The 10,537-nt window shown below is 39.2% G+C and overlaps 2 pseudogenes; both read right to left on the bottom strand.

Moving 5' to 3' along the window:
• Nucleotides 1-201: 201 nt before the first annotated feature.
• LOC149160302 (lariat debranching enzyme pseudogene) lies at nucleotides 202-1,773 on the bottom strand (annotated as a pseudogene).
• On the bottom strand, nucleotides 1,774-2,543 carry LOC149160303 (dnaJ protein homolog pseudogene; annotated as a pseudogene).
• Between the last annotated feature and the right edge of the window lie 7,994 nt (nucleotides 2,544-10,537).

Raw genomic sequence — 10,537 nt, forward strand, 5'->3', positions numbered from 1 at the left:
GTTCCCCCAGAAAATGGAACTGAAGATCTTCTTGCTGATTTTGTAACCATTTGACAAACTGTTTCCACTTTTTTCACTAGATGCCTTTGGAAATCTAGAAATGTTGGATTTTGAATATGATTCCCATCAAATGCTGGAGATACTGGGAATCAACTCCTAGCTGGAAAATATTATGCCATCTTCTTTAATCATATGATAAGCTCAAAAACCTCCATAAGCATCATCCGGTACAATTTCATTTTCATCCTTGACTTGTATCATTAAAGACATCAGGCTTCTATTTGGTGTAGCATGCTCAGGTGCAGAATCCAGAAGGTAATGCAACTCTAGTAGCTATTTGTGGGTTATGAACATGACCAAGAGATGCTGGATTGGCTACCTTTCCTTGGGTGGGATCATAAGGTGGGACTGTCATTGTAAAATCAAAAGGTTTCATGTTGATTTCTTTCATATGCTTTCTCACACACTGGCGATGGAATCCCAGGTCTGGTCGTTCTGCTATCAACTGTACAGATTTTTGGCTTAAAGGAAAATAAGGATTGTATGCTTGTGTTATTGCAAGCCATTCTTCATCATAATGGATCTCATGTGGCCCTGCATCAGATTCTATTTCAATAACCTGGAGAAAATTGTGGCCAGGAAGACACTTATCCAATGCAAGAAATTTTGTGATAGGTCCATTCTCCCCATGTTGAACAACCGCTGCAAATTTAGTGTGAAAATGTGCAGAGAACCAATATGAAGGCTTCAGCTTTTTCAAAATTTCTTCAGCAGGCTGACTCCCCAAAGTCTTGTTTTTTATCTCATTTTCAAAAATGGCTTGTGACGAAGTAACTGCTCTGAATTTCCAAAGTCAGTTATACCACGAGGCCAATCGTGTGAAATAAATATATCTAGAGACTCCTCAATTTGCATAAGCTTCTGAACATCATATTCACGCACATGATATATAGACCTGATATCGCTCTCATGGTAAGGTGCCCTTTCATAATGCCCTGAATAATAATTGTGTGATTTGAAAATGCCAGAAAGGCCACCAATGCGAATATTTCCAAACCAGATGACCCCAACAAACCCCATAAAGAATATCCTTGGTGCAACACATCCTCCATAGTAACTCAACACCACCAATCAACATTTCTACCACTCGAGACATTGATGGACGCGTTGTAGGCACCTACAGAACTTTGTTTTTTAGTATGGCCCTATGCGCAGCGCCAAAGGGCTACGCGCAACGCCACCTCCTTCAGTTGGCTTGGCTTGATTTTTGTGTTGTGGATGCAGGGGCGCTGCCAATCTCGTCTCCCTTTCCCTTTCCAACCTTTTTGGGTAGTAAAACACCGTGAATATTCAGCAATACACCACCATTGGCAATTGTTACAACACCTAGCAATTTGTTGAGCTCCTCGTCGTTTCTGACAGCTAGCTGAATGTGTTGAGGTACAATCCTGTTCTTTTTGTTATCCCTTGCTGCATTTCCGGCTAACTCAAGTGCCTTTGCTGCTAGATACTCTAAAACCGCAACTATATAAATAGGAGCCCCTGCACCAACATGCTCTGCATACTTGCCCAACTTTAGGAAATGAGCAATCCTTCCAACCGAAAATTGCAGGCCAGCCTTATGAGACCTCGAAACAAACTTTGAAGATTTCGCTTTCGTTCTTAGAAAGGTAGAGGTCCATTTATTGCTTACATTTCTAATTAAACTTTCCTCCTTTCTTCTTCCAAGTTTACATCATGGAATGTTGTTTCCTCACACTCATCTAACTCCATGTCTGTTAGCTGGCTTGCAGTTCAAGGAGGCAAAACTGCTTCCAGATCCTTGCACTGTTCAGGAGTTAAAGAATCTGGGAACTCTACAGAGAAATGAATGTATAGATTACCCTTCATGAATGGCCACTGGTAAACAGGCATTCCTTCATCATTAATAGCCTTGAACTGACCTGGCTTAACAACTTCACTGGGACTAGATTTAATAAGCAGTTGCCGACCATCCAGATGGGTCAATATAAACTGAAACCCACACAATGCCTCTGTCAATGATAAAGTATGCTCAACGAAAAGATCGTCTCCCTTTCTCTTGAATTTGGGATGCTCCTTTTGTTGAACTACAAATACAATGTCACCAGTAACTGTGTCAGGTGCTTCATCTGCTTCCCCTTGGAAAGTGATCCTCTGACCATTTTGCATTCCCTTCTCAACTGTGACCTCGAGCATTTTCTTATCGGGTAAGACTTTTTCACTCTTGCATTGTGGGCATCTGTCTTTTTCATTTATAGTCTCACCTGTTCCCCTACAATCACTGCAGACATGCTGCATTTGTTGGATCATCAAAGGTCCAAGATGTCTAATAGAGACCTTCATGCCAGACCCTTGGCACCCACTACATTTCATTGAAGCACCAGACTTTGACCCTTTCCCCTTGCATTTAGAGCACAAAACATTTCGAGATGGTGACAACTTCTTTGATATCCCATTGTAAAGGTCCTCCAATGATACTTTCAAGGGGTGAACAACATCTTCACCTCTCCTTTGCCTTCGGGTTCCCCAGAATCTCCTACACTATGTAGATGGATATCTCTATCTATATGACTTCTATCTGCTTTAGTTTCTGGGTACTTCCTAGTTGTCCTCTGATGATGAATTTGGACCAGTCATTGTAAAATTCTTTCCGGAACCAGTTTGACCATATGCAAAGATGCAAACATTGTAGCCATCTAGAACACACCATATTAGCGGATGTGTGTCAAAAACACTTGCTCTTGAGATGAAAAAGGACCAAAGACTTTGTTGAAGGTAAACATTCTTTGGGCTTCTTTCCCTTGTTTGTTGGGATTAACAATTAACCACTCTCGATTTTTATCAATGTAATCTATAGTAGTTTGGTTTCCAGACTGGCCTGGGAGAAAAGGCTTCACTCTGCAGTACACCCTAATATTTCCTTTCAAGTATTGAACTTCATTGCACAATTTTCGATTCTCTGCAAGAACCTTGTGATAGTTTGAAGCAACAATTGATAATCTGGTGAGTTGGTTCTACATATGGCAGTACATAGCATACCCAACATTTTAATTTCCATTTTCCAGTTCTTTTGCACTTCTATTACTTCTTCTTTGGCCAGTTGAGAGACAACCTTCACCTCCTGTAGTGTTTGACAATGGACACACAAGAACTTCTAATAGTTAGAATCTTTCAGCTTCAACTTTTTCATCTCCATAACAGATAATGCTTCTAGCTCTTTGGTTTCCTTTCTTGAATGAGCCAAAAGATCTTCCATTTCACTTAATTTTTCCTGCAAGTCTTGTTCAACCTCTTGTTGAAATTGTTTCCACCCTTGGGTTGCATCTGGGTGAAGAGCCTTGATAGCCACTAGGCTATTATCCAATGTACACTTGTAGACAGACCCATATGAGCCCTCTCCAACCTTATTTAATTCTAAAAAGAAATCTGTTGCTGCCTCAATTTCTTCTATTTTAGCCGCTCCTTCATGTCTGCATCATGCCTTGCTTTCTCTTCTGCTATTTCTTTTGATACACTTTGCTGATTGTTCTTCTCATTTGCAATGCTATTTGCTGATGGTCCTTTACTGGAAGTCGGATCGGCAGGCTCTTTCCCTTTCTTCTGAATGTTTGTGGAGTCATTTTTGGATTGTGCTTCCTTTCTTTTTTGAATTGGACTAACTGGTACATCTCTGCTTCTCAATGAATATTACTTCTGTTGTGCTGTCAAAGCGTTCATATACCCTTGCTAATAATCATCCGAATCGTCCTCCAAAACTGCCTCATTTGCTAGTATGTAATCTTCATCCCTTTGGGTATCTGGAACCTCCGAATATTCTTCATCTTCCGTCAGAAAAATGGGCAAAGCATCGGAAGTGAAGAAATGGTTTGCCTTAGCCACCAGATCATCATCATCTTCCTCTTCCATTCCGTGCACATAGTTCTGCTGCAAAGGAATTCTGACCTGCTGTTGTTGTGCTGTTTGATCTTGTGCTTTTTGCTCCCTTTGTTTAATTCTAAATTGGGGCTGTTGCTATCCTCTGAAGTTTGGATTCTTGATTGGTGTTTCAGGTTTATCTACGACAGTAAGCCGATAAAACATCTTCTCAATTTTCCGGAGAAAAGTATCTATCTTAACATCTGAGGTAGATGCTTCTTCCTTTATAGTCACCTTCTTTTTGGATTTCATCCTCACTCTTTTGGCCAACAGATTTGCTTCTACACTTACAACGTTCTTCTGCATATCTTCAAGTGTGGTAGGATCTCTTTCTCGTAACTAATATGCCATATCAGCATCGAAATTGTCTGGAAATTTGAGAAATGCTAACCCCGTCGGTGGTTTAATGTCAGCCACAATAGCATTATAGACTGCATTGAACCTCACATAGTAATCTTGCACACTTTCACCCGCATTCCTCTTGATATTTTCATACAAAGTTAGAATTTGAAGTGGGTTCTTCTTTACCTCCCACCGGTCTAAGAATTGTCTATGCAGAACTGGCAAAGTGTTGATAGAGGCTGCTGGTAAAGCTCGGAACCATTTTCAAACCTCACCTCCAAAACTTTGCACAAATAACCTCATAGTCACATTTTCTTCATCTACTTCATGAAGGTCAAAGAAGTCATTCATCCTGTCAACATGTTGCTGCACTGTAATGCTTTGAGTGGCATAAAAAAGAGGTATCTTACTTTGGTAATCAGCGGGCATATCATCCAGATTTTGAGGCAGAACAAGGGGTGCATATTGGGCAGCCATGACTCAAGGTGGATTTGAAACAACGGTTGGACTACTTGGGTTTAATGGAGTGGTTGATGGAGGAGTAGGGGTGATAGGTTTTTGATCAGATATGATAACTTGAAGGGGAAGAGTAGGTATAAAATAAGGTTGAGAATGGACTTTGGAAATTGATGGGAATACTGATGAACCGAGAGTAGCGGATGCCGATTCTAAAAGCTCAGGGATATTGGCAGCTATGATGGATGATTGAAGAGAATTTAAGATATATTCATCAATTGAACTGTTTGCCCTTTCGTTTTCGATATTTGCAACAAATTCTGGATATAATTGTATTATCAAGTGTAGTTTCGGATTTGGTTTCAAACAGAGAAAGATCAAAATACTTGTCAAAAGGGAGATCTTCAATAAACAACCACTCACTAGGACAAGAATTGGACCTAAAAATAGGTCTAGGGCTTACTGAACTTTCTTGTCTGATTATTCTCAAAATGAGATTGGGATTTTCAAATACAGGGGGAGGATTCAGATCAGGATTGGACCTCGTGTACCTTCTCGAAGCCAGTGTGTTTAAATTTTGAAATTTTTATTTTTCTTTACAACTTTCTGTTTCAGCCTAGAAAATTCTAAAACTCATCATCCAAAGTTCAAAAATTTAGTTGAAAAATATTACCGGGGTGATTAGTCTGTCGCTCCCCAGTATGGTCGCCACCATGTTATCACCTAGATTTGCCTCAGGCTGAAGAAGGCAAGCTTCCAGGGTAACCACAAACCACTTAACCTTGTAGCTAGCCCTACAAGGCCGGGAGAGGGCTCTCTCCTTCAGGATCTCAGTCAAAATGATTGGATCAGATAGGGATTTTAGGCTAGGTATAGTAGCTCAGAAAGTTTTTATTGATTTGATGATGTTTGCTGGATCAGATGGAGCTTGGCAGTAGGGTCTGGGAAATTAGGTCAAAAATGCAGGGTGTTCTATGGGACAAGGTAGGTATAGGCTTTAGCACTTAAAATTAAGTGAAGTGAGGTGTCTAAGACCAGTGAGGAGCTGAGGAGGGCATGTGGCAACCATGGATCCTTCTCAAACAACATAAAACATAGAATACTGAATGATTTCCCAAGGTAGAGCACTGTAAACAATGAATTCTTCCTATATATCTTGATATCATTCAATTAGAAGCAGTGAAATAGATAATGGAATACATAAAAAAAACTGACAAAAAATAAGAAACTATGCTAAAACACCATACCATAAGGATCCCATAAAAATAGCTTCAATTCCTATTAATTTCCTTGCCAAACTGCTTACAATGGTGTACAATCAAGCTCAGAGAATTCAAGTGAGTCCAACCCCACCAAATGACCAAGAAAACACATAATATAGACATCTAAACTACTCATCCTAACCTTCATGGGTCGAATCTATGAGAACAGGGGCTGTTTCAACCATTTCTCAACAAAGAACTAGAATATAGGCAATCAAACAACTTGCCTCTAAAAGAGGGGAAATTGATTCATTTGCCTCAAAACCATCTCTAACTAATGAATCTACCCTATAACACTGTTTTACCATTACATTTACATTCCATGTCATCAATTACATCAGTGAAATCATCCATGAGGAGAGAGAAATCAAATTCACAGTCAAAACAGGCAAATTTTAGTTCCCTGAGCAAAATGGCCCTAAGCACAGTGCCGCTTTCAACCCGATTTTGGAGGCCTTCCCCTTAGCCAAATTGAGTCCATGATAGCTCATTGGAAAGGTCTTCAAGTCTAGTTTTTGGAATACCTAGAAGTTTTGAATTTCGAGCTCATTTGACCCCTCAAAAATGGAATCTCCCAAGGCTGCTTCTATGTGTCCAAAAAGAGGCAGAAAGGTCATTTTTGGGTAGTTTTTGGACCTTTTGGTGAACCAGATATGCTCCAACAATTCTGAAAATTTCTAGGGTGCATGTTATAATCATTTTGAATTCAAAAATGTCAACTTTTTCCCCAATGTATGCCCCAGGAAAAAGCATAGCGCCGGTGGAGTTGTGCTTCTGGACAAATTTTCTATGTTGTGAATTTCAAAATTTCAAAAATACAAAAACTTCTCAAAATTTGCCCAAATTTGGCATCGAGCACCACCATCAAGTGCTTTGGTTGGCCAAAGAGGCTTCAGCCAACATTAGGATGAGATGAATTCTACCTATCTATCTTGATATCATTCAATTAGAAGCAGTGAAATATATGATGGCATACATAAAATATGTAAACAACTGATAACAAAAGAAGAAACTATGTTAAAACACCATACCACATGGATCCCATAAAAATAGATGCAATTCCTATTAATTTCCTTGGCAAACTGCTTACAATGGTGTACAATCAAGCTCAGAGAATCCAAGTGAGTCCAACCCCCTTTAAACCATGATCAAACTTACGAAGTTCTTCAACCTGAAAAGGAGAGTTAAAAGAAGTTTGCCATCAACAAACTCATATGTTTTTACTGATATCCAATCTTGTAGCTTGATGGTGAATGCTTCTTTGTCAACAAACTTCTTTGCAAACTTTTTGAGTCCTTTATGTGGCAACTGTCTAGTCCCACTTTGAGGGGAACTGCTTAATTTGCTACCTACTGACTCAAGTGATCTTCTGTCCATAGAGATACCAGATTCACTCCTCCTAAAGCTCTCATACCCATTGTGTACACGAGGTGATTCCAAGGGAGATTTTTGAGTCAATCATTCATTTGGTCATATATTTTGATCTGGGAGCCGTTTTTGGGAGTGTGATATACCGCTGGAAAGCTTTTTTCTGAGCTGCCCCTGATGAACATGTTTATGACATGTTTTGCGCTGAAGATAATGTGCAAAACATTTAACAAAACCAGACATAGTAAGATCTCATGTTAATCCCTGGTGACAGATTGTGAAGACTGGACTAACATCAGCCTTATTGGGGATGGCAGCTCCTTGGAGGTGTCAAGAACACCGTAGACCAAGTGCCTCATCCATTGGGCAATACGGTCAAATAGCTGCAAACCCAAAACAACTTATACCAATCCATAAAACATACACATACTGCAACCTGTACATAAACAAATATCGGAAACTGAAATGATGCCTTAGGTAGCTTATTTATACACAAACCTACTCTACTTTGTAGAAAAGTCAATAGATCAAGTGATATTGTAATGCCAAATCAACCAATCAAGTAACTGTGACAAGGATGCTACTTGGAAGTGCTTCAACCAAGACACAATTGGAAAGGTTGACAACCATACATGCACATAAGGAGTCTAGTTGTGTAAAAGACAATTTGACCTACCATTCAAACTGAAATTTTTTTCCATGTACACTGCAATAGGATCAAAGAAACCAGACTCTATTTGCTACTCTAGCTCCTTAATACATGCTTCCAACTGCAACCTATCAATGCCAATATCCACGGGCAGCCTTACCTTCTCTTTCTTCTACTGGAAAAGGTCCCCAAAGAATGGGACTCGACAGACCAAATCCTGGGACTGTATTTCGGTCTCCAATTCAATTAGATCTCCTTCAATTTTGATGGCAAACTCTTGCAAAAAATTGAGCTTAACTTCATGGCTACATCGACAAGATTTAAGATAAGAAGAAAGAGATGGAGCAAAGTTCTCATCTACCTCATCATCCGTGCACATATCTTCCCATTCTCTAAAGCCTTGAATAGAGGCCACCTCTATTTCGAATTCTTCCTCTTTCTCCATCCATGTTTCAATAAAGATATGCCAAAAATCTGCAAATGACTTAATAGATCTGATAGGAAAAATTTCAATCCATCTTCTACATTTTCCTTGAAACGAATCAAAGAATAGTCTGATGAAGACATCTTCATTTTTAACTCTAAGAATTTGCACAAATGTTTTAAAATTGTCTATATGTTCAAGAGTCAAAGTCAGATCTTCCCCATTGAATTTAGGGCCATTACTCAAAATATATGCATCCTTTGGTAATTGATTAGGAAAACCAGGAATATTAGAAAAATCGATACATGAATACCTTGAACAAATAGAAACAGCATCTAAGTCCTTCATCTAGCTAGTAGATCCACCATCAATACTTTGAAACTCGGGATTTCGAACCAGTGGAGTCGCCAAGTGGATGTTTCAGCCTTCCTATGTATCTGACTATTTTCCACCATCAACAATCAAATCTGCAACTTGAATGATCTTTCCCGGAGAAGATCTATCACCTCGTCCCCAGCAATGACGCCAACCAAAGCTGCAATTCCTATTAATTTCCTTGCCAAACTGCTTACAATGGTGTACAATCAAGATCAGAGAATCCAAGTGAGTCCAACCCCACCAAATGACCAAGAAAACACATAATATAGACATCTAAACTACTCATCCTGACCTTTAGGGGTCGAATCCATGAGAAGAGGGGCTATTTCAACCATTTCCCAACAAAGAACTGGAATATAGGCAGTCAAACAACTTGCCTCTAAAAGAGGGGAAACTAATTCATTTGCCTCAAAACAACCTCTAAATAATGAATCTACCCTCTAACACCATTTTACCATTACATTTACATGCCATTCCATCCATTACATCAGTGAAATAATCCATGAGGAGAGATAAATAAAATTCACAGTCAAAACAGGGGAATTTTAGTTCCCTGAGCAAAATGGTCCTAAGCGTAGCGCCGCTTTACACCTGATTTTGGAAACCTTCCCCTTAACCAAATTGAGCCCATGATAGCTCATTGGAAAGACCTTCAATTCTAGTTTCTGGAACACTTTTAATTTTTGAATTTGGAGCTCATTTGACCCCTCAAAACTGGAATCTCCCAAGGCTGCTTCTGTGTGTCCAAAAAGAGGCAGAAAGGTCATTTTTGGGTAGTTTTTGGACCTTTTGGTGAACCAGATCTGCTCCAAAACTTCTGAAAATTTCTAGGGTGCATGTCCTCATCATTTTGAATCCAAAAATGTCAAATTTTTCTCCAATGGATGCCCCAGGAAAAAAAGCAGCGCTTTTGGACAAATTTTATGTGTTGTGAATTTCAAAATTTCAAAAATACAAAAGCTTCTCAAAATTTGCCCAAATTTGGTATGGAGCACCACCATCAAGTGCTTTGGTTGGCCAAATAGGCTTCAGCCATCAAGTGATTTGGTGGAGACCATACTGGGGACGTATTTTTATGTTCCTTAGTAAAGTGCATCAAGTTTAGATCTGATTATTGATGGTGGAAGACGATTAGACACTGGAAGGATGAAATCATTCACTCGGCGACTCTAAATTAGTTTCGAGATCAGATCCAAGGACTCCACTGGAGGATGAACCCGACTAGCAAAAACATGAAAGGACAATATGGAAATATCAGGTATTTGAGTAGGAATTTCATCCAAGACATTATGTTCTTTGTTATAAATTATTTCTTCTCTTTTCCCGAGAATGTCAAGAAGGCTTTATGAAGTATACTATATTTGCGAAAAGATCCTAGACCTGCATTTGATTCTTTCCCTTTGAATATTATGAATACAAAATATTCACATGCCTTTGATCTTGATCAAGACCCTTCTTCCGAATTTTATGATGACCGTCTTCAAACTGTGAACCTAAAGAGACCAAGATTGATTCTACAACTTTTGTATATACTCCTATACCTTGTAAAATTCCAGATCGATACAAACCTCTGATTTTACCTCCTATATCCCATTATTTCCCTAAAAATCATTACCTATATCTACCAAGATTTGATGGTGAATGTGACAACATCACTGCTGAGAGACATGTACTGAATTTTGAGTCTTTTCTTGACCCTTTTGAAGTTGTTGAAGAGGATGT

This window comes from Pinus tabuliformis, chromosome 5_2 (assembly GCF_031772625.1).
Source record: "Pinus tabuliformis cultivar Carrire ecotype Pingquan chromosome 5_2, CPIR1, whole genome shotgun sequence".
Classification (NCBI taxonomy): Eukaryota; Viridiplantae; Streptophyta; class Pinopsida; order Pinales; family Pinaceae; genus Pinus; species Pinus tabuliformis.